The sequence below is a fragment of the Taeniopygia guttata genome, chromosome 1A (genome assembly GCF_048771995.1).
Source record: "Taeniopygia guttata chromosome 1A, bTaeGut7.mat, whole genome shotgun sequence".
In the NCBI taxonomy this organism is placed as follows: Eukaryota; Metazoa; Chordata; class Aves; order Passeriformes; family Estrildidae; genus Taeniopygia; species Taeniopygia guttata.
The window spans coordinates 46,742,846-46,767,538 of record NC_133025.1 but is presented as its reverse complement, the minus strand read 5'-3'; the positions used below and the strand labels follow the sequence as shown (position 1 = coordinate 46,767,538).

Here is a 24,693-nt window from a genome sequence, read left to right as displayed (position 1 = left end):
TTAACAAATTGCAATTTAATGCAGAAATCCACAACAATGACAGCACTTACTCTCTGTCTAACCTCTTCTAATGCCACATTACAACGGTTGCATAATATGGGTCATAAGTTTGTAATAGTTTGGTGAAGCATCCTGCAGGCCCTAAACTGAGCAATGCTTTTGTGACTGACTCTGATGACTAGGCAGTAACCTCAATGCCACAGCTGCTCTGACTTATTCCTGTACAGAGCAGGACACTGGTTCAAAGCTCCTCATTGACTGAGGTTTGGATAGTCAGAATAATATCAGTTCTGCATTGCCATACTTCCCTGGAGATCTTAGCCGTAAATGTAATTATTTCAGACTTTTTATTTGTATCCCCTGTTTCCTAATGTAACCCCTTCTCCCTATCTAGAGAAAATATATATATTTCCTCTCAGTAATGGTGAACAAAGATAGTAGGTGGAGTGATAAAGGCTCACTGCCTACAAAAGAGCTGCATTTTATTTGATCCATTTCAGCCATCTCCTATCATGCTAGTGATTACAAGGGAGCTAACTTGTTCTCAAGTCTATAAAAAGTCTCAAAACTGCTTTAAGTTCCTGGGTGCTGCTGGCTTTGATTTATTTTTGTTCATGAATCTAAGCTCCTTTCTCATGTGTGTTCCCCTACATGTCTTTCAGGTTTAACATTATTTTGAGTAAAATGTTTTAATTTTTTTTTAGAGATTGCTACTGAAAAGAAAGAAATAAATCACTCTCTCATATATGTGATAAATTCAGTATTCAGAGAGTAATTCTTCTAAAACTGAAAACAGTCACTATGTTTTGGGGGCAAACCTGTAGATTTAGGTTGGAAGAACACTCAAGGGGTCATTTAGATCTTGCTCAGGCAGAGTCAGTGACCTGACTTACTTCACCTTACTGTCTTATAGACACTGTAGCCTTAACTGTTATGCCATCTGAAAAAAAAAAAACCCAACAAAACAAACAAACAAACAAAAAACCCCAAAAATAATAATAAACTAAACACAAATCCATCAACATTATATGTAATTTTGAAGCATTGCCACAAACGTGGACTTTTTTCTCTGCTAAAATACAAGCAATATAATCTGCAAGTGGTAAACCATCACATTCCCATTTGACAGCACATTTTTCTAAAAATCTCTTGCACACAACAACCACTAGTTTCAGTCCAGATCTGGTTCTGTATTTTAAGTTGCTGGGAAGTGCTGGGGGCTGAGCACAGGGAGCTCTGTGTTCAGGGAGAGGAGCCATGTACAGCACATGGAAGCTCAGAGGAGATGGTGCAGACATCAATACTTAAGGACTCAAATCTAGTACAGGTAAATTTGTCCCAGATATCCTGGTCTGTTAGGCACCTGTCCTAAGGAGTGGAGGAATAAAACCATCTTTCCTGAAGTCAGTGGTCTCACCTCCACACTGCCATGGCTGCCAGCACAGCTCCAGCTATTGGATAAGGTCCAGGGATGGAAAGAAGCTGTGGTGATCCCATTCCTGCTCTCAGCTTCTACTGTGTGCAGGGTAAGTCCTTGGGAGAAGATTTACAACAGTATGTAGGTGCCTGCCAGGGTCATACTGAAATCTTCAGAAACTCCCAGGCACCCAAGTACGTCAGTAAATATGCACTTCGTTTAGTCCCTCACAGCACGATCCTGAATTTATCTCTAATGAGAAGCTACTGGATGCCTGCTGGGACACCACTCTGGGGAATGGAGCTCTGATTAAGCCCAGGGGACTTGACTGGCAAATGAAAAAAATGATGCAGTTCTGGGAAACTGAACTCACCAGAAATCTTTCCCAGCCTCACTAGCAAGATGTCTTACTCTGCCAGGGCTCAGCCCAGCTGTCCACACAGAAAGAAAAATCAACCTGTCAGATTAATTTTTTACTTGCCCAAATGTGGATTTACCCTTTCCCCACAGATTTGACACTGGTCAACTAAAGGATAGGTTTTCTACACATCTACATGTCTCTTGGTAACTGAAGTCCTGCTGATGAACTATGTAGCAGGCTACTGTGCAGTCAGAACGTACTTCTTACAGACACAAGAATCACCAATGAGTGAAGTAGCTTTACTTCAGCTAAATATGCCATGCATTTAAAATGTCTGTCTTCTATGATAGGATCTTCCAGGCACAGTGATGGAAGGTGTGTGGGTTGTGACTATGCCTCAGCCAGAGATACCATAGAGATCTAACAGAAACATTGAGAGCTGAATGGATTGGCATGAAAAACACCAGAGGATGCTGCAGAAGAACAGGAATGACAGCTGTTGATCACACCTAAGCTAGAAGATCATCAAGATCACACCACATCTTGCAGTTTCTCAAAACACCCAGACTGGGAATGATGCAGAAGACAGACTGAAGCCATTAAGAAGTAAGATAAAGGACAAGCCTCGAACTATTAAACACATACAGGTAAGGCAACTAAAGAGAATCTTTCCTAATAATTCTCAAAGGTGGAACCAGGTGAGGAGATAAGAGATCACAATCACTGTGAATTCTTAAAGCGAAGAAAAGATAGATCCAAACCCAGCCTGGCCACCTGCCTGAGACAAACTCAAGAGATGTGGTGACACATTATATCATGTTCCCAGCCCCCCTGTCTTTGGAAGGAGTCCTAGCTGGAGCACACTGGCACACACCTGTTGGTGCCTGAGAAGATGCAAACATGAAAGAATGAGTGTGAATGAAATCAGGGGTTTAGAATAAATTAATCTCCCCCGATAAGGTCTCTCATTCAACTCTGCTGCATTAGTTGAGATTTGTGTGAGAGCAGAGCACTCCAGTTCCTAGCAAAGGAATCAGTGTGAGCTAAACCCTAAAAGACACTCTGCAAAAGTGTCTTTTGCAAAAAGAAATACGGAATATTCACACGCAGTTTTGTGAAGGTAGGTGTGTATGCTCCAAAGCCTGTGGTTAATTAATTCTTAAAGCTCCTCAATTTGACACTGCTTTCCTCTCCATAAAGAATGTAACTGAAGGAGGGATAATTTTCTCTCCTCCTCTGCTTCTTTCTTTCTCTACCACCTGTTCCTACATATGATGTCTTCTGCCATCAAAGACTATACATACCCTGTTGAATGAACAAGCCCTGATGAAGGGCTGTAGTCCTGAGGCAAAGGTGTGCAGGGAATATTAAGAAAGCAGGCTATGAATGGAGAGAAACTCTATAGATTATATACATCTTTATTTGTCTTCATTTCCCTGTAAATTCTGGCTCTAACTCATACATGAGCTGCAAGACATTTGTCAGATTGAGCACTGCTTGTTGAATATATTTAGTGAGGAAAGAAGGATTGGGCTAGTGCAGTAACAACAAGCAAAGCCTTCATCTCAGTTGATAGGTGGTTTGTGGCCACTGGCAGGACCCAAAAGTCTCATTTTCCCAGGGACACTGGAAGTCACTGCAGTTTCATTCTTCCTTCTGTCCTTAAACACCTCAGGGTGCCTGGGTAACAGCAGTATCTGAAGTCCTTATGCACCTTTCCCCTCACCCTATTTTCATAGAGAGAGTGGAGACACCACCTGAATGTGAAATGGCTTCTTTCTTCCTCCTCATCAGCCACAGCCCTGTTGGCTTCAAGCAAAAGTCCTGCTGTGTGAGGCTGCAACTGTAGCTAACCCTGGAGCAATTTGGTGGCTATAAAAAGGAGTCAGTGCTTGAAGGGTGCCTGGATCCTGCCTGTTCTGCTGCCTGCCCACTGTGTACACTGTGTGACTGAGTTGGAGGTGGTGCCTGGTTTACTGGGACTGGACACCTGCCTTCACACCACACCAGCACTGTGGCAGCTGGTGAGCAGCAGCTCTGTTGTCACTTTACCTAACAGGCTTGGGGATTCTGTAAAGATTCCTAATATTTTCCTCTCAAAGCAACAACACAGCCATTTTGCCCTCTCCTTCCACAGTGGTTGCCCCAGCTTTTGGCCATTTTAGCTGCTCTTCTCCACGCCTTCTTTGACTCCACACTGCATTTCTGGGAGGCAGGGACCAAAACTGCCTACCATATCTCAGAGCTGCACGTGGCTTGATTTTATATGGTAGCAAAATGGTACAAAGGAAGAGGACTGTACAGTGGCATCCTGTTCCACTCAGGAATAAACACCTTCAGCCCGTGATTTGACCCCTTTTCCCACCCATTCTTTTCATTGGACAAAGGTATTTTCACCAATCACTTTAACTATGATATTTGCCCAACCTTTCTGTCCTTATAAATGCAACACTAATAAGGGAAACTTTCACATGGTGTGTGTAAGAGAGAGACCCTAACTTTTTGTGCTGCAAATATGGGGACAGCTCAGCTTTAAGCTAAGGCTCTCCTCCAAGCAATGCAGTGAAGGGAGCTTGAGTGTATGCATCCTCAAGGAATATGCAGCCACCTCTGGACAGGAAACTACAGCAGCAGGGTGTGGTGAACCAGGAAAGTGTGATGGTGAGGGTTACTGCTAATAGAAGTGGCTTGAGGGAATTTTGAGACAAACTAATTGCATGAGCTAGCAGTTGTTCATGAGGAACCTCTCTTGTTTTAAGAGTCAATCTTGCACAGTATCCATCAGACAGTAGATCTGATGACCTTGCTGAAAGGTCTGCTATGAGGCAGAGGAGCAAGAATGGAGGAATAAGGAAGAACTTCTTTGACTCTTTTCCTAAGTGTGAAATGCGTATTCTAGATAACTTTGGATTTTAGTGGAGAAGAACAAAATACCTAAAATAAAATGTCCCTTCACAAGAGCCGTACTCTGTTTAGAAATAATTGTAGCATTTAGAAACTGCATTTATTCCCCAGCATTTGCTAACTGGACCATGGCAGGACTTCAGAGCATCAGTTTCCACTCATAATACAGCTTCTAGCACTGTCAGTGCAGTCTTTCATTTCATTCAACAACTTTCAGGTGGGAAAATGGGAGAATGGGGAAGTCTGCTGTACTGCACTTCGGGAAACCTCCTTGGGCCTTGGTGGCATTGCATTTGCCAGTTGGGTGCTCTCGGCGAGATGGCAGCATGGAGAGCCCCACCAGACAGGGCAGGGGCTCTCAGCTGGCTGAGCATAGCACATGTGCTTGTGGGGGGACTTGTGGCATGGCAGGACTGGGGCATCCTGTGCTCAGCTCCTGAGGTGTGTCTAGGTCAAATTCATGCTGTCTGGGAGGCCAGAATACCCCTCAGAATGGTGAAACAGCCTGGAAAACATATTTTCCCATTTTTATCCTGGTACTTTAGCTGAACTCACCTCCATAGCAGAGACAAGCAACTTGAGCATTCTGAGTCTTAGTGTCATCAGCTATAAAAACGGGGTTAATATCAAGCTTACCTACTTTCCAGTGAGTTGCAGCTAATTAGAGTTAGAGTTAGTTAATGTTTGCACAGCCTTGGGATGTAAAAATGGTAATATCGTGCTAAGTATTACTCCTGGTGCCTAGACACCATGATTCTTCATAACCAGAGCAGTCAATTAAATTAGCTGGAAGTGGAGAGAGACAGCACTGAGGAAGGCAGAGGAGATACAAACTTCATACTGTATGCATGATGGCCTGCAGCTGCAGAGGGCAGCGAAAGCTCTGTTCCTGCTACTAAGGGAGCCAGAGAGACAGCTCTGTTTGTGTAGGAGTGTAGATGTTCCCCAACATCTTTGGGCTGCACTGCAGTGGTCTGCTGGCTGAGGAAGGGAAGGGTCAGCTCCTGACAGATTTATGGGATAGGGGGCTCTGTTCAATCCTCACATGGCTCTTGCTCATAATGTATTGAGGATGCTGATTTCCTGTGAGGTCTTCTGGACAAAGCAGAGCAGCACTTCCCAGAGAGTGAAGGCCAACCTTGCCTCATGTCTGTCAGCTAGCAGCATCCCTGGTGGGGAGTAAGGAAGACTCATCACAGTGGGCAGTACAGGACAGTGTTTCACCAGACACAGTGCAGAACAGCACTGGGCATAACACAGCCTGATAGGTGCACTGTCTTGAACAGGGGATCCATTTCACCCATGCCAGCTGTGGGCACGGAGCAGACACTCAGGGACTGTGGGAGAAATAGAGTGGAACAGAGCCATCTCTGTTCCCAGCAAGGCACTGCTCTGAAGGGAAAAGTCATTGGACTTGCTTGAAGCCAAAGGAGGAATGTAGAAGTGTGTGATGCCATTTCCCAAACCTGGATTTTGTCCAAGACACTTGGATTAAAACCATATTTTTTGGTGATTAATCAGGACTGACTACCCATATCAGGACCATGGCTTGCAACATTCAAGAGCCATCCCCAGTCATGCAGAAGTCTGGCCACTTGCAGAGATGTGACCCACCAGGAAGGCAGAGGGAGGATTGTCACACTCTGGATCACCAGTGCTGTTTCTTAGAGCTCCCCAGTGCTAACCTACGTATTAGCTGAGGATTTGGCTAGAGCTCCTGGCCAGCTTCCATTCTCTGCAATTGCATTCTGCTGCCTTGAAATCCCCCTCCTCACACACATGCACAAGCACACTCCACGGTTTAAGAGGGATAGAGAAGCTGTCATTGCTTTCTGTCCAAAATCCCCTCACAGTGGTGGAGGTGGCTTATCCTTCTCAGAAACATACTCTATCTCAGTGCCACAAGACATGAATTATGTGCCTGGAAAGGTTATAAAAACACTTTGGGAACCTTTGGAAGGGAGATGCAATCTTGAGATGAAAAGTGATATTAAAATGTCACTCAGTTTGACTTCTGGCATGATCAAGGCCGCAGGCTTGGACTAGGGAGAGGTGTCCTCGTGATGCTGGGAGAGATCTAAGCACTAAGCATATTCCATTTATGAAGTCATAAAGATGTCTGTACTGGGTAACTGATTTAGGATTTTGTTCCTCCTTTCTCCTCCTTTCCCTGTCTTGTAGATTTTCTTCAGCCTCCTCCTCCTCCTCACACTCTGTTCTCCTCCCAAAGAAGCCAAGTATCTCTGGCTGTCAGAATGATTATTCTCCCTTGTATTAGAATGAATGATTAGTCTTTGTCTAGTTGCCTCCATAATTAAGTGCTGCATGAAAGAATATTTTTATAAGCAACCAAGGCAGTTGCTCCCTCTGGAGATGTTGGGAGCATGGTACAGCTCTCCATCAGCTTATAGGCAGAGAAGTGGGTGTCCTGCATGAAAAGGCATTCACACCCAACCCCTGTCACAGGTGCTACATTCTCAAGCTGTGCTTGTAGCTGGGGCATATTCCTCCCCAACAATGCTGTGTGCACATGATGATCCATTTGGATTCATTTATGGGCTGCTACAGATACTCCACTGGATGTGTGTTTGCACAGGGGCACAGACTCCACCCCAGGTACCCTGTCCTATATAGGTTTGTGCACTCCTGACCCAGGACTGAGCCTCTGCATACCTCCAGCTTGTCTTTCTCATTTCCCTGACTCAAAACCTTCAAACTAGTCCTTTCCTGTCTCTGTGTACCCCCTGGACAAGCTCCATATTAAGAGAAGGCTTTTGAGGGAGGGCAGGGGTAAGGGAAGGGATCTTGAGTGGAGAAGGGATATTAGACAGCAATAAAGCCTAAAGAACACCCCACCTTTCCTATAAATATCCCAAGAGCTCCTCTGCTTCCTAGCAGCACTAATGAGGCTCAACAGGAGTGATGGAGGGCAACAAAGGAATCACTGATGAACAATCAGAAATGGTGCTTGGCTGCTAATCGGACTAATGAGCTGCTTTGCATAAGATGAGAGGGAGGGAGGGAGGGAGGGAGGAAGATGAGCAGATGGGCTCTTGGAGGGAAGGCCAGTGGCAGCAGGAGTGCCACAAGGAGTGCCCTGCAGCATGGCAGCGCTGGCTGCTGTCTCTCTACTCCTTCCTGGCAGGAGACACTGACCATGAGGGGGCCAGCATTGGGCAGTTCTGCCAGAGTGGCTCAGGCACAACTGAAAGCCTGGTGTGAACCACGACTTATCACAACATGCCTCAACCCACATGGCAGTTCTTGTATCATCCTTGTGCATCAGAGAGGTTAATCCAATAATTCGCTGAGGAAAGGGGGGACACATCTTCTGTAACTCCAGTGGCCAAGACACAGACATGGGGAACTCCAAAGTACAATTCATACCACTCTTAGAGATATCCAAATCAGAGCAGAGGTGTCAGACTCTGAAAGTGTATTTACCATGGAGGGCTGGATTGATTTTCCACTCCTCTATCTTCTGAGAGACACCAGCTGACCAGCTCATCAGGCACATACCCTGGGGATTATTATCCCTATGAAGGGGATTAGCATGTTGTTCCCTACATTTTTCCAGTAGGAACAGGGGTCCAGTTGTAAGTGAAAAACTCAGGTTTCACAGTGAATTAGCAGCTGTGTTACTGGGAAGGAGGGTACAGGAAAAAGAACAAGAGACAGAAATATACTGCAAAGGAGATATGCTAGTGTCTCTGCCTCCATCAGCCACGTATAGGCAAACCATAGCTTAATCCCAGCCCACATCAAAACATTGACAAAGATTTTGGGACTTAAGGGAATTAAATGCCTGGTGCATTCCAGCAATGCAAGTCAGGTACACAAAGAGGATTTCACAGCTTGAGGATATGACACAGGCAAAACACATTTGATCACTTTTCCTTGGCACGTTAGTACCATTTCTACTATGCTTGCTAATGGGAGACCAGAGAGATTATGGTTTCATGTTTTGCTTCCTGCACCTGACTGCTGATCTTTCAGCACTGCTAGGTGAGAGCAGATCTACCATCTCTGTCATCATATTTCAGACTTTGACCATTTTTCTGACGCTGTGGGCAACCACACAAGTCATGATCTCTACTGCAATCCAGACAAGCATCTGCTAATAGCTGTCTGAGGTCTGTTTCCCTTTCACAGAAGCTCCCAGAACAGCCAGAAAATGGTGACAACTGAGCAGCAAGAGCAGCAGGTTAGAAAGGCTGCAGCATTGCTCTCGTTTGAATTCAGAAGCAGATGCTATAATTTATCTTGCAAATGGAACTGTAGGAATGATTTTCTGCCTTGCCTCCATAATTTGTTGGCACTTTACCTAGGTGCACAGCTGTGGATGGGGTGTCCTCACAATAGGGAGAAGGCACTGAGCTCTCTGCCTACTTACCAGCTTCTACTGGGAGAGATGATCACAGGCTGGGTGCAGCTTCTCTAGCAAAGAGGAGCTGATGAAAACTCTATTTCCCCTATGGCAGGCTGTGTTCAAGGCTGCACACTGACTCCCACTCCTGATGCTTCTCCAGTGCAAGGGACATCGCTAGCATGAGATGGACCTCGAGAACCAGTTCTGTATTCTGAGAAGCCTATGTGCTACATAGAGCCACTAGATATTCAGATGGTTCCTATGCTTCTCAAAGTTTTTCAGGGAAAGAGAGCAATAGAAAGGGATAATTTAGTACTGAATAGATGAGATTTACAGTGCCATGTTGTCTTGAAGCCAGACAGCTGGGATGTCCTTAGTGCTGGGCTGGGAGAGACTCCATGTTGTGCAGGTGTTCACAGGAGAGCCATGCTCCATCTCTCCTCAGACCTTCTCCAGCTGCTGCTTTGCCCCTCCAGAGTCCTACATGTTGAACTCCATCCTGTGAACTCCCTAATCTGAGCCCAGGAGGACGTGATACCTACACCTAGGGTGGTATATCTATCTCCTAGCATGGAGATCTGAGCTGTGAAGCTGATCACTTACAGGCTCCTTGTGCTGCTTGTGGGATATTCAATCCTGTCACACTTCTCAAGTCTGCATGCCTAGAGAGCTGCGCTCTGACTTGCTGTGAGTGTCCCTCTGTCACTGTAGCCCTCCTGTAGCCTTCCAAAGACTGCTGAAAATGCTTCTTCAGGACCACCTTCTGGCATCTCTGCAGAGCTGCATGGAAGTCCTATAGAAAAACCCTGAAGATTTTCTCTATATGAAGAGTACTGCAAGGAAGAGAAATAAAAAAATAAATGCTTGGATCAAAATACAATTCCCTTCTTCTGAAATGGCCACCCTGCTTTTCTGAAGCCTAAACAAAGAAAGAAATAAATATACCTCTTTGTTAATGTGATGTTATCCTTAAGGACTGTAGTGACATGAGGCTAGAGAAGACCAGATCCACATGGATGCACAGGTGTAGATATATAAATCCTGTGTGCCTCAAGAGTGTACAAGAGAAATCCATGATAGATGACTGGAGCAGAACATGAAAACACAATAAACAAAATGCAACATGAGTTTAGCAGTTATGGTTGTCACTGCCAGTGGCATTGGTGGGATGAAAGAAGGGCTGGATGCCAGTCTGTAGCACTGAGGAGGGAAAGCATTGCAAGGCAAAACTGCAGAGAGTGATGGGAGGACGTTGTCTATGGCCATCGATCTGGGTCTGGTCTGCTTTCTGTAACTGCTTTGCCAGCTTCAGGCTGTGATTGGCATTTACTGCTAGCTCCTCCCCTGGAATGAAGGAAGGGTACTGCTGTCCAGGCCTAGCAATTATGTACATTTTCTGCTTCAGGATGCAGAGGTGCTAAGATTGCTCACTTGGAGCACAGTTCTGTAACCTGTTTCCCTGCTGCTGATCCTGGCATCAGAATCTGAGAGCACGGGTACTTGTTTACTCTAGCTATTGGTACCCTCCAATATTCTTACTCCACTCCATATTTCTTTTCCCAAAAGTTAGTCAGAGTCAAAATGAGAAGGAAGGACACTAGAGAGACCTGCCCAATAGAAATTTTCCCTAGCATGTCCTTTCATAGTCTCTCCTTAAAATACAGGATAGGGTGGTTGTTGCTGCCCTGAGTTCAGTGAAGCTAATCACTGCAGTGGTATCTTCCTTCCAGCTGATAAATGCTCTCTTGCTTCCTCTGTGTGATAAGCTATTATGGCTGAATTGCGTTTTTTTTTTTGTTGTTTTTTTTGTTTTTTTTTTTTTTTTTAATTTTGTTTAGTTAGTGCTGTTTCTAGTTGGAGAAGAAAATGTCTTTACTGAAACCACTATGGACAGAGGAGTGTCTGTCGTGTTCCCATGATCATGGAGCTGTTATGCTGACTTTATTTATTCTATCTGTATGATTATGCTGGGTCTCAGCAGCTGAGCTGCATCTGCAGAATTCTTCAACGAACACCTGGAGATAATACTCTGAAGATAGTTATATCATTGGACATCTGGATGGAGGTCAGGAGCTGTAGGTTCAACTACTTCTATCACAAACTTTCATTTCAACTTTAGACAAGGTATTTTAACCATTTGCAATTCATTGTTGCCTCCCCTCTGCAAAATACAGATACCAAAATCTTTCTCTTACCCACTTGGATTACAAAATGAATAACTGACTCTCTCTGTGCTCCTGAACATTACAATACCACAGACAGATAGTTTTAGTATTATAGCTCATCATTTTCAGTAAGTGATGATACAGTGATGCTCTTTGCAAGAGGGCGAAAGCTATGTTCGGAGTCCTGTTCCAGTTCTTCTCATATCAGTATTTTCTGTATCTCTTCAGTTTTCTCTCCTTCTTCATATTCCTTTTGTTCCTCTTGAATTCTTTCATGCCATGCTGCTGCAGTAAAACAGCTGCCATGGAGCACCTCAGCTTTGACATACATGTATGTGAGAAATAGGAGATGACAGTTGGAAACAAAGTCCTCTTGTCTTGGATGAAAAACTGCAACTTCTTATTCCAAAATCTGCAGTTAAGAATGACTTAACCCTTAAGTTCTGTTGCGGGCCATATTCATACAGCAAAGCAACATTGTGGAAGGGCAAAAAACCACAACTCACCCAAACCTTCACAGACATTTGGTCTGCAACAGGTACCTACATTTTCCTTGGAGCTCATTCCATCATATATAGAAACATCCATTTCCAGGAGCTCTGTAACATCTGAGAACTTGCACACATCAAATAGAAAATTTACAAATGCACCCAGTTGAGGAAAGGGGTCTCGGTAATTATCTTTCACTTCACTGACATACCTAACAGGGAAGTCCTTTTTCTCTGGTAGACTGCTCCAGCAGAAGCACCATAGGATATGTTGCCATGGAAACAAAACTTTTTCCTTCTCGTATTTCAATAATGTGTTGAAGGTTTTCAGGGTCTTTTCCCTTTTTTTTTGCTCTGCTTGGCCCTTCAGCATTTACTGTGCATCATATGCTGGAATTGTAATTCTGGAAGTCTTATTTTTCAAAACCCAAACAAAAAACAACTCACAATATTGTTCTTTCATCTAAACTGACTCTTTGCCATCCTTCCCTCTTATTCATTGTCTCTGTTATTTAATGGCTTTCTGTGTCAATCTAACTCCACATCAGCAATTTATTTTGTGTGATACAAAGTTATTTTGCCTGTGCCCAAAAGCTCTCCCAAAGGGCAAGGAAGAAGTCCTGCTGCCCTGGACCTGTCTTGCAGATGAAGTTTTTCTCTGTTACACAATGCAGTTGAATGTCTTTAGGGGTATCAGAGTGAGAAGGAAGGAGGTGTAAGCTTTTCCACTCATGGGAAGAAAGTGATGAAATGTGCTTTCACAGTAATGATTTTTGTCTCTGCAGATTCAATGCCTTGCAGTCTCTGCTGTGAAACCTACGACCACAGCCTGCTCGCTTCATTGCATAGCACTGGGTTGCACTTGCATATTGGAGTCTTGAAATTGTTATTGAATTGCGTAACAGATGAAAGAAGAGATCTAGGGGCAGTCAAGCTCTGAGGAGATGGTCCTCACTATGCTGTAGATGCCTGTTTCATGTCCTACAGGTTACTCTAAGCAGTGTATGTCCCACTGCAGCTCCTCCCTTGCAGTCCACAGGTTACTTGCAGCTTGTGAAAACCTTTTGAAAAGCTTGGCAAAAGGTCTTATATTGGTGGCCATCATACTACATCCCCTCAGAATTTCTGGGGTGCATTTCAGATAAAATTATCATGAGCACACTCACCAGTCACAGCTTCTCTCCATTCTTTCCCTCCAGAAGGACAGCTTTGGGTACCTCTGCCCTTACGTGCTAAGGCTGACTACAAAGGATATAGTCTGTTTGTGTTTTGTTGCTTCTGAGTGTGTGGGAATAACTGTCAGTCCTAGAATTCAAACAGTGTGTTCTAGATGGTTAAAAAAACAAAAGAAAAAGTCAAATAATTGAAGACAGCAGGGTTTTGGATGGCTCTGAAGGCATCTTCTGACCCTGCAAAAGGATAAGCTAGGACACACAAAAGCATGAGAGAATTCCCATGTTTACTGCATTTGACCGCCAGGAATAAGAAGAGCTGCATTTCACAGCTGAGATACTGAGGTAGGATGATAAGAGTGCAGATAATCAACAACCAATCTTAATGAGTGTTGGGCCTGCTACAGAAAGAGAAAAGTAAAAGGCGGGGGGGGTTTCCTATGAATCAAATTGTTCCTCTTCAGTAGTTCGGGAACACATGCTCTAAAATCAGTCATCAACCACCATCACTGACTTCCCATAATCTACTGCAATTGCCCCACTCCAGGAGAAGGGTCAGAGGGGAAGATTATGAGACCCCAGTGTGTGCACTGGAAGGCTTAAGACTGCAAAACAAGTGTGGCTTCCTCCCAGAGGGATTAGTCTCTTTTGTTTCCTTATCTGTGCTCTCAAATAGGAGTCAGCTTAAGCTCTCTCTTTATTTGTTTAGGAGACCCCTAACTTTTTCTAGAAAAGGATTCTAATGGATTCAGAGTCCATGGAATTCCCCAAGAACCCATAGAAAATGTTGTTCACAAGGCAAGGGCGTGCTTTGGGAGGTGCCTTCTTTCTGGCGAGCAGAGCTACAACACTGAACACTTGAAGTAGTGGAAGAATTTGCTCTCCTGGTCCAAATGACACAGTGTGCTAAAATACACTCCCAGTTCACAGCTTAACAACAGAATTGTATACCACCAAGGGAAGTGCTTGAGATTAAACCATTATGCAATTGCACTCTACACTCATAATTACTTCTAGCATTTCCTTCCAAAGATGCAGGGCTGAACCATGTGTCTTCTTTTGTAGCAATTACTGATAACAAATGGTTTAGTTCAAGCTTAGTAAAGATACTTTCAGTTGAAGCCTCTATTTTTCCACTGTGGACTCGGACTTAATATTTTTGGCCACAGCCCAAAGAGGTGACATTTCAAAGTATGAATAAAACTAGCATAAGAACTTGCAATTGTGCAAAGACAACTAAGATCTACAATTCCTCTAACTCCTTCTGTTGTCTGCTGCTTTTTCTCATGATCTGTACTACCTCCGTTTGCTTAAACAGCCAAATAAAGATGCAAGAGCCATCCTTCTGTTACAGTTGGAGGAGCTTGCACAGGATCTGTTGGGGACTGTTGATGGGGGATGTGGAGTGGAGCTCTATAAGCACAGTTGAGACTATTGCTGTGATGAGATGAGTAGAGATGGACTGCACAGAATTGGGAGGCTGGTCCCATGGGAAATATAATCATCACACTGGTGCCAGTCATAGTTAGTAGCACTGGGGCTTAAATCCCCATCATCATGGTTATCAGAGCTGGCAGGAAAAGTGAGCAATTTAAGCAGATAAAATATCTCTAATCTTCCTAGTAGTTGTATTTGTGCATTGCTGCCATGAGGGCAAATAATCTGGGCATCTAAATCCCTTGTCTACACTTGGAGTGTATCCAAATGGATGTCAAGGTAAACAATCACAAATCCTGGCTTGGACTGTCTACTCTTGAAGCCTCCAGCAATGTCACCAGGCTGGGTGGTTGTGGATTACGATCCCTGCCAAATGTACACAGGGTTTACTCTGAATGTGTCCTTTGGAGCAGAGTTCCCTTCCTAACACAGCTTTTAGGAGCCAACCCCTGTGCTGGCACACCAGCCAGTCTGTAGCTTTGTCTTGCAGCAGAAAGGAGCTACGGGACTGATAAAGAGCAAGAATTTGGGACAGATGGGAGAGCGTGGGTGATAACTTCTCCCATGAGATTCTGTATGCACACCATTTTCCCCAGGGGAGGGTCTGGGCTCTTCAGACAGCAGCAATGTGAGGCCATGAGGGCTTGGCTGGGCTCCTCTGAGGTACTGACATGATGTGTGGCTGTTCTCCATGGCTGCCTGGATTCTAGAGTACAAATTGGCAGAGCTGCGTGGCATGGGGTAGGAAAGCAGGCTGCTCTCTGGGCACAGCTGCCTCTGGGTGCAGTTTGACTGTAGTAGTAGCAGACAGTAGCTGTGGATGCTACTGTCAAGCTACTGATGCCATGGAGCTAGAGTTCCACTTAGGGGTGCATCCTCCAGCCACTGAGCCCAACTCAGCACCCTGGCCCCTTTCATTCCAGAGCCCATAGCTGTCACACTGCTGTCTCAGAGATTAACTGGTTCCTGCTTCCCTACTGGTCCAGCGACTGCCTCCTATCCCTTCTACAGACCCGACCAAACCCACCTTGCTTCTGTATACCCCTCCTAACTCCTTCAGAACTGCCCAACTGATACATGAAGTTTGCCCTCTCCCATCCCCTCCGCTGTCTTTTTTTCAAATGTGTCCCTTTTTTCTTCATTTACATCAGTGACAATTCCTACTGCTTAGTGTGGCTGCTCCAGCCGCCCCTCACCTGCCTCCCCAAGGGAGCAATTGCTCCAGTGCATCATGCAGGTGTGCAAACAGCTGAATGCTTGAAGCACTTGGCCAAAATTTATCTTCTGAATGAATCAAAGACCACAAAAAGAGATGTGTCTAGGAAAAAGCTTATGCTAGTCTTATTTTTGTTGTTTTCTACTAAAGGGACAGTAATTTGATCTTCCTATTTTTTTTATAACTCTGTCATGCATTTGTTTAAAAAATGAAGGGTTTTTGGTGGAGGAGACCAAACTAATTGGGCATTTGGGCCAAGTTTGAGAGAAGATATTGGTATTTTGAAAGTTAATTTTGGACATAGATAGATTTTGATTTGCATGATTTTGGAACAGGACTTAAAAATACCAAAAAAATCTACTAACATTGCTAAAAAAAGTGACCTTGCTGAAAACAAGAAAAATGGGAACATCTTTTCAGAGTGATTAAATAACTCCAAATGGTAAGATAGGTCAGTTTGGAAAGAATGAAAAGGGTCAGGCTGGATCCAGAATAAACTACTTTGCTTTAAATCTGCTTAAAAATATTGCTCTGGGTTGAATCTTATTGAAGGTTATATAAAAATAAATAAATGTCTCCCCAGGTCTACTTTACACAACACTGAGAAATGCTAGAGGTGGACTTGCAGACTTTTGAATGGAGACAACCCTGTTTTTGTACAGTACAGATAGAAAGAGACAGTCATGGCACAGCAGAATGTACAACCTCTAAAGAATAGAACAGAGGGAAAAAGAAATAGTTTAAGAAAGGATATATCCTGTCAGCAAAAAGGAACCATTCGTAATATATATTTGTTTTATGGTGATATGTTTTATTAACAACATTTTAACCACTGTTAGGGCTTGTTTAAACACCAGTTTTATACAGATTTAACTAAATCGGTTTACAAAACAATTGAATTAAATCAGGCGATATCTGAGAGCACAGGCACCTGTATCGTAAGTGTTTATATTGGCTTAGCTTGTGTCAGTAAATCATCCTTCCTTTACTGCCTGGCTTCTTCCCACAGCAGTTGCTTGATTGCATTGCAGGTGGCTTTGCCTCCCTCTTGCCCTCTGGAATCTGACTCCATTCCCTTGCAGCAGAACAGCCATAAGCTGGAAGGACATGTGCAATGAAGGCCTGTTGCCCTGGTGGGCTTTATGGGAGATGGTTCCTGAGCAGAGCAAACAGGCAGAGGGGATGGCTAGCAGCTTTGCAGATGCAATGTCTGCATCACCTCAGAGATGCAGCTTGCAGCTGACTATGGTGGAGCCCTGGCTCACCCAACACCTATTTTAGCTGCAGGAGCTCAGCCCCAAGCAAAAAAAGATGTTGGTTTTCTTTTTGTTTTGTTTTGTTTTGTTGGATTTTTGTTTTTGTTTTTTTGTTTTTCCAGAAAGTGAGCGGTGCATGTGAAGACGACATTTCTTCATGTTTTTCCCCTGTGCTGGTCCCTCCTGACCTAACATGTTCTGTGAAAATGTCTCTTTGCCTAGGTCACAGTGATACTATTGTGAGACAGTTTTCTTTGGCTCTTCACTGGCTACTGAAGTGCGGGCCACAGAGACCTGTGGAGCAGTGAGTGTCCCTTGAAAACCAACATCCGTTGGCCAACATACCTGACATTTTTGTACCTTTCGGTGCTTTACTTGTTGCTGGACCCGCATGTCAGCAGGTGACATGTCAGCCTTGACCTATGGCTCATGCATAGAGGGGAAGAGAGTGGCCAGGGTCTGTGGTGGAGACATGCAGTTCCCAGTACCTGTCATGGAGGATCAGCTGCCTGGCACTCAGCATATCTTCTGGTGTATCAGTGAGGGTGCTGCCCATGTCCAAGTGTTCATAGGTGATGTTGCTGTGTGGAAAAACAGGGAGCAGAGCTTTCCTGCAGGATTATGAATGCACACCTGTTAGAAAACACATGTAGGCCTTCAGCAGGGATGGAGAAACATGTGAGCCCCAACAAGTTGTGACTCTCACTAGTGTCTGGGGAACATTATTTTTGTAGTGTCAGTTCTGTAGTTACCAGTTGCAAATACCCTCTGCAGTGCAAGACCGGTGCCCCACGGATGGTGCAGCCCTGTTGGCATGGTACATACAGACTGCAGAACGAGACACTGGAAAGCAGCGCCAAGGAAACAGACCTGGGGGTCCTGGTTGATGGCAAGCTGGACATGAGCCAGCAGTGCCCTGGGAGCCAGGAGGGCCAGCCCTGTCCTGGGGACATCAGGCACAGCATCGCCAGCTGGGAAAGGGAGGAGATTGTTCCCTCTGCTGTGCACTGGTTGGCCTCACCTCTAGTGCTGCGTGCAGCTTTGGGTGCCACAATAGAAAAGATACGAAGAGGATATCCAAACGAGGCTAACAAGGATGGTGATGGGCCTCGAGAGTAAGGCGTATGAGGAATGGCTGAGGTTGCTTGCTCTGCTCAGCCTGGAGGAGACTGGGGAAAAGTCTCATTGAAGTAACAGCGTCTTGTGAGGGGGAGAGGAGGGGTAGACACTGATCTCTACTCTGTGGTGACCAGTGACAGGACTCGAGGGAATGACCTGAAGTTGTGTCAGGGGAGGTTTAGGTTGGCTATTAGAACACAGTTCTTCACCCAGAGGGTGTTTGGGCACTGGAACAGCTCCCCAGGGAAGTGGTCACAGCACCAGCCTGACAGAGCTCAGGGAGCGCTTGGACAACGTTCTCAGGCACAGGGTGTGACTCCTGGGGACGGTGCCGTGCAGGGGCACGAGTTGGACTCGAAGACCCTTGTGGGCCCCTTCCAACCCAGCGTATTCCGTGGCTGTGTGATCCGACCGGCGGCCGGCCCGCGCTCCCCGGGGCTCTGCGGGCCCTGTTGCGGCGCACGGCCGCCCCACGCCGGGGCCGCCCCTCAGCGCGGGCCTCCCTCCCGCCGCCGCAGGGGCCGCGGGGCTCGCCGGGCCGGCGGGCGCCCCCTGCCGGGCCCCGGCCGCCGCTGCCGCCCCTCCGGCCGGCCCTGCTCCGCGCTTCCCCGCCGCGCCTCGCTGCCGCGGCCGGCCAAGATGCTCTCTCTCACTAGGCCGTCCTTCTCAATCTGGTACCTATCAAGCTAAATGAGGCATAATTAGGAATAATTATGACATGACATGGTCTGGAATGAGAAGCAGATGGGGCTTCCCCCAGGATGCACCAGGTTGGATTTCAGGGACAAGAGAATGGGGACAGAGTGGGGATACAGAGCAGTCTGTCTTGGTTTCCTACCAGTTGTCACCTCCGCTGGCAAGGGCTGGAGACACTGTCCCAGCCAGCAGGGTGCTGCAGCAAGATCTGGGATATGGGGACTGTGCTGTGAGACACCTGTCTTGGCCACGCTGGCTGCTCCGTAGTGGCTTTATTCATTCTGTGTTAGAAGAGTGAAGCAGCACCTGAGTTTGGCCATGTGTGCTGTCCCTCTGACTCTTCTTTTTATGCAATATCAGTAGAATATGGAGTTTTTCTCTTAAGAAGTAGGTGGAAGAGAGAGAAGCAAGGAGTACTGGCTCTTTGGTACAGGCAGAAACCTCTGGTGCTGAATGGTTGAAGCCAGGAAGGTGTTTTCACACATCCTTTGTGTCCCCTCTGAAGGGCACTTAGCTGCTCTGTGTTGTAGGGTGGACTGGGCTGGGAGCTACTAAGAAGAGGGATATTTAAGGGAAACAGCCTTTGGATCTTCAGGTCAGATGCTCCTTTGAAAAGGCATAAGGAGGAGGCCTCATGTTTCTGGCACATTTATTTACCTTGATGCCTGTGCAGGAGCAGAAGATAATGTATGTTTAGACTGGAGATGTGTGGCATAGTGGATGCACGCGGATGTGTTGTGGAAGGGTAAAAGTATGAATTGTCATGCATGCATCCATTTCTCTTTAAAAACCAATGTCATCCACAAGAAAATCAAAGACTAACTAAAGGAAACTATAATCATTCTCTTTTCCCATTACAATAATATGACATGTTGGAAGGCTTTATTCCTGGCATTCTGTTCCATTCATAACAAAAATCTGGGTACATCCCCCTGAGGAGAGAGCCAAACCCCAGCACACAGGTGCTGGTGCTGTCAGGGGGTGGAGTTCAACACCAACTGAAGCACTGCCTTTAGGTGCCTCTTGGGCTGCCTCGCTGCCAGAAACATGAGGGCAACCTAGGCCAGGTCTCAGATCGGGTTGTTGGCAGTCAGGACACGTGGCAGTAGAGGAGCACTGTGCTGCTGTCCCCTTCACCTGTCCTCTGCTCTCCAGCTCCCAGCCATGCCCCCGAGGCAGTACCTGATATACAGAACGACTGGTTTTCTTTAACCCCTTTCTGTGTGACCTTGGCTGTAGGGAAAGCATCCAGAGGGATGAGCTTCTTCCTTTTCTGTGAGGGTAAATCTTTCTTGTTGCTGAGAGGCATTTCTCACTTAAGTCTTTCAAGAAGCCATTCTTTAAGCTGCTCCTGCTTCTAATTACCATAAGTACAGATTTGCTGTTTCCAGCAAGAAGCCTTTTTTCTTCTGAAAAAAATGAAGGCAAAGCAAGAATTTCCAAAGAGTTTTATGGGAGATGAATAGGTGCACCCAGGAGTACTCAGGAGCTGCAGACTGGTTCTTCTTGGAGATATGGTCATCCTGTGTCTGCTTCTGTTCCGCTAGTGTTGCTTGTGGCATCTCCAGCACCTGGAGATTTCCTGGAGATCTCCATGGTTGAATTCAGCCTGCTGACCACTAGTCTCACCCCCTTAGGGTAAATTAGTTAGGATTGGCTCTTCCTGCTTGTTACAAGGTGTCTGTCATGTCTCATGTGTAAACAAACAGCCCAGTTCAACTGTGGATTTGCAAAATTGTTGGAACTCAAAATGTCCCTCAGACATTTTCAGAGGTTCCAGGCCTTGGTCAGAAGCATTTTAGACCCTGGCAAGCAGCTGAAAACAACTGTGATTTTGAGTTTGAGCCATGGAATGAGTTACCAACTTTGAAGGTGGAACAAGTGGTCACAGAGGGTTAGATGGTATAGTAAAAGTAGTTACAAATTAGGGGGTAAAATTTTTTAGTATTGTACAGGGGGGTTTTAACACCTGTACAGGGGGGTTTTACTTTGTACAGGGGGGTCAGGAGTTTTAAGATGGAGGAAAATGGGCCTGATCCTGTTCTTCCTCCTTCTTCTTCCTTACCTCCATGTTCTTGGTGATGTTGGCACTCACAGATTGGTTTAGAGTAGAAAAGCACGTTGTAACATAGGCAGTAGGTATTGGGGAAAATCTGTAAACATATAACACATAATATATCATATAAAAGATAGCAGCAGCCCTGAGCGGGGGGAGAGACGACGGAGACACCGGACAGTGAGGGTGTCAAGAGTGTGTGTGTTTCTGCCTGGGCCGCTGACCAAGGCAGTGCAGCGGGCGAAGACAATCTTTTAGATAACTAGCGATAAACTGCCTTGAGACCAAACAACAAGAGGCTGCGGAGTTTTTCTTTGGAAGTAAAGGTTGAAGGAGAGACTTTACCACCACATGAGAGCCCCGAATCAATCCCGGGGTTCTCACACAAAATAATTGCAAATCCTCCTAAGGAGCTGCCTTTGTGCTGTGATAGTGATGGCTATAGTCTTTTGGTTTTCTGGGGCTTGGAAGCTCTGGCTTTACTGAAGTTGATGGACTTCTTGACATCTTTCCTGGCGAGTGGGAATGAAAAGCAGTATTTCTGATGTTTCCTCTGCAGGGAATTTTCAAAATGAAACTGAAAAATTACTTCTGGAAAATCAGTCTTGTCATCTCAGAGTTCTTTAGAAGTGCCATATTGTTAACACCTTTTCATACCAGAACAGTTGAAATATCTATTATTCCCATTTCATTTTCAAAACCACTAAAGGGAGGATTTTTCTTAGAAACTCTTGAAACCTCTTTTCTAGAATAGCTGCTTCTGTTTCTTTTGTAGCGAAATATTTTAACACACTGATAGAAATGGAAAGTGGATTCATCTTGTTCAACTTTACTCACGTAAAAGTTAAGCATTTAAGCACAGTTCGTCATTTGGGCTCCTTTTGCAGTCCAGGAGAGAAATACAAATCAACAGCATGATCTGTGAGGTCATGCTGTAACGAGAAATACCTCTATCTCACAGAGCACTGAGTGAGTAGTGCTGCCCTCTTCTTGTTTGTTTTGTGATCAGGCCCACTGAATTGCCCTCTGGATGTTTCTGTTTCTTCCTTTTTTGCTATAGAGGGAACCCAAATGCATAGTTTTGCCCAGATGTCTAATTATCAGAGACCTAATATTAATGTGATGAATGTTACCTCAAAGGTCTTGTTCAAATTTGAAAAAGGGAATGAAATATTTATGTCATTTGGACATTTTCAAAAATGTCCTCACTGGTAAATGCAGTCATCAGCATGCTCCATACCCCTCCGTTCTCTGTGCCCCTTGAGTGTGCATAACTGAAGCTTGGCTACTTCAGGAGATATTGCTCGGCTTCTCAGTGAGATATTGCTCATGAACATAATGCTGTTGTTTGCTTATACACTGTGACACGTGCTGTGTTCACACACACTGATTGTGCTCCCCTTGGGCATCCTAGATAGCACTTCGTCTGCGATGGCATCTTTCATCATGTCCAGTTTTAAGAACTATCTTTATCAGCAAGACAAACTGGGAAACATTTTATACTAGAATCATTCTAAGAATAGAAATCTGCTGGCTATCTATGCAAGATGCCTCCTGGGTTTATTGCCTTGTGGAGTCTTCAATCCTTTCTTGGAAGCACAGGTAGGCACTTGCTTTGAAGCAGATCAAACTGGAAGACTCCTCTGTGCTGATGATTCATGTAACCCCACAGGTTATAGACTTGTAGCAGTATGTGTACCTTAACCATGCCCAGTGCTGGGCTCTGGAAATATTTCTAGATTAGTGTAGTACAGTTTGCAGTAAATGAGGCAGAGTGGAGTCAACTCACATGAATGATGGTTATGAAATGGAAGCCAATCTCACCTTATCTGGACTGCTGGAAATCTAAGGGTCAGCAACGGTAATTTAGATACAAATCAGATTCAGAAAAGTTATGTGTGCCTAAGGCAATATGATAATGCAAACTACTCCCCTTTCTCTATGTCTTCTCCACATTTTGGCACTTACCAGATGATACAGGGGCATGACTATGGCTGGAAAAGTTGGGAGGAAGCACAAAGCACAGCATTAAGCATTCACTAAACAGATAATGTAGAGGCTCCTGGTTATCGGCCATTCCCATGGTGGTTTTGTTCTCTTTTCACCATCCTCAGTCATAGCGGCTGGTAGGATGTGCACCAGTAAGGATATTTGCTGTTCAGCATGTGGCTGAGTTTCACCCTGAGACTTCAGTTGTCAGCAGTTTAAAGATTAGATGCCACCTCTCTAAGTGAGTGTCAGAATCACCACAAAAATCACTGAGAGGTAAGAGACATAGTCCCTTAGGAGCATCTCATTGATCCTCTCATGATTCCCAAGCAGCATGTAGTACTGCATGACTCTTTATTTCTTCAGATTAGTTGATTTAGTTACACATCCCTTGGGCTTTTCAGGGGGGTAATTTTGTATCCTTGGAAGATGCAAGAGTCAAGTAAAAGCTACTCCAAACCAGACCAAACAACATTACTCACTTCAGCAAAGTGCAGGTGTCCCCTGGGTCTGGGAAAGAGCTATTTCTGTTGGTCCTGCTGAAACCAGACCAATTTCACTGTTTCCAGTAGACTGTTTGCTATGCATGGAGATCATTGCTGCTGGCATCCAGCATGGGGTCTAAATGCCACTGGGGAAAGATAGGGAAAGATCTTGAGATTTTTTTTCCAACCTAAATGATCCCATGATTCTATGACTTAAGTCTTCTCCCAGAGTCAGAGTGTCTATGATCACCATTTCCCCCCAGCCAGCTGTTGAATGGGTGTGTCTGCATACAGCACCCTTGAGAATTGTTGACAAATGCTGTGCATATTGTATGACTGATGCTCTCCCAAGGAAGCATTCTCTTTCCTCTTTATTTACTTCATTTCTCCCCTGCTCTGCCCTCTACCCCTTCATATTTTCTAAAATGTCTTTTGTTTTCTGATATTCAGTCTTTGAAGATGAGGTGGCTTGTCCTGATTGTGAAGGCATGGAGACAGCAGCCATACTACCAGGACAAGTTCATGGTCATTTTCTCCAAAGAAAACCATTGAGAACAGTATATTCATATTTTTGTTTGTTTGTTTGTTTGTTTAGTTGCACGGGAGGAAATGCAATTATTGGGGAGACTTGCCTGGTATTCAGCATACACAGTCATTTTAGTATGAATTAAGGAGTCAATTTCAGCTGTCATTTCTCATATATATGCAAAGCCCTCTAGTGGTCACTGAGCATTTTGTTTTCATTTTCTGAGTTTTATCCAAACATATATGGTAATTTGTAAGGCTCATTTTATGTGTGTGTGTTTTTAAGGAGGAATTTTGCAAATGTTGGTGTAGCATTTTAAGAATAGTTTTCCTGCACATTTTCATCAGTTCTTTCTATTAAGAGTGGTTTTGTTCAGTTGCTCAGTAATGTTTACTTGGCAAATTGGCTTGGCCTGAGAAGTGCCATATTTACTCTGCAGGTGATGGAAACTGATGGAAGTTGTTGCTGTGCAGTTAAAGAAAATCCAGGGAGTGTTTTTGAGTTATAATTAATTTCAAATTATCAACTACTGAAACTTCAACTTTGCCAAAATCTTTCCTTTTAAACCTCCATCTTGGAAGCAAATTTTTAACAGCTCTCTATAAAGGTGGCTGAGTTTCTGGAGTAGAACAGGGGAAGTGGTGAAAGAAGGGGAGAAGAAGGATACATGAAGTGCCATGCAGTTCTGCTGCATTTTCTAGGTGCCACCTTTCCTTCAGCCTTCTTAAGCACTTTAGCTGTAGCAGCACCACTATCTGGCTGGTTTCCCCAGACTCTTAAAAACAAAAGATTGTCTGTGCTTGGTTAGACCAGAGGGACATCTCTTCTGGTGTCATGCCTCCAAAAGATGTTGTGGTCAGAAGTCAGTTCCCCTAGGTTAGACACACATCTTGCTCTCCTGGTGTGCCCATCCCTGTAATATCAAGCTATGGAGCACCTACCTCCCTTTTTGCCTGTGAAAACCAAACCATCTTCATGTTATTGTCAGACAACCACATTGTGTCTAAAAGACAGAATAGATATAATCTCTGCCGATC

The 24,693-nt window shown here is 44.9% G+C and overlaps 1 protein-coding gene across 2 annotated transcripts in view; it reads left to right on the top strand.

The window, feature by feature from the left end:
* The first annotated feature begins 2,131 nt into the window (after positions 1 to 2,131).
* Positions 2,132 to 24,693, top strand: part of GSG1 (germ cell associated 1) — a 90,208-nt gene continuing 67,646 nt past the window's right edge. The window contains exon 1 of one of the 2 annotated variants that reach the window (XM_072923319.1): positions 2,132 to 2,425. The gene's annotated coding sequence lies outside the window, so the exon portion shown is untranslated. The remainder of the gene's footprint in view (positions 2,426 to 24,693) is intronic. The other variant, XM_030262849.4, reaches the window with a different exon arrangement.